This window comes from Bison bison, unplaced genomic scaffold (assembly GCF_000754665.1).
Source record: "Bison bison bison isolate TAMUID 2011002044 unplaced genomic scaffold, Bison_UMD1.0 scf7180017864366, whole genome shotgun sequence".
NCBI classification, from domain to species: Eukaryota; Metazoa; Chordata; class Mammalia; order Artiodactyla; family Bovidae; genus Bison; species Bison bison.
The window spans coordinates 4,358,739-4,359,170 of NW_011494938.1; positions in this window are offsets into that span (position 1 = coordinate 4,358,739).

Below are 432 nucleotides of genomic sequence, written 5' to 3' on the forward strand. Positions count from 1 at the left end.
CTGGAAACGTAGATGGCGGCAAGTCTGGTGGCTGGAAGGCTCCCTGGTGCACCACGCAGCTTAAGGCAGATTGTGAAAGGGGCCATCTTGTACTAGGTCTCTAGATAAATGATCACTTAAAGGGTTTTGTGTTCTACAGCACCAGGCAGTCTGTTGTCCTTGTAGAATCCACTGTACAGACAGCCTGGTCTCTGAGAATATACCTGGTCTCTGAGAACACAGCACCAGGGCAGGACCACAAGAAATGCTGTAAGTGCAAGTATCCAGAAACCTTTTTCCTGGGTGTTGAGATGGAAAAACCACCCGATGGGCTCTGGGTACCACAGTCTACTGTGAGTGTGATTATGGAAGGGTATGTGCAAATGGTGCAGCTGAGCACTGGAACTTCCAAATGTCCCAAGAGCTAGTCCTGACCAGAGGCTGGAGGAGTTT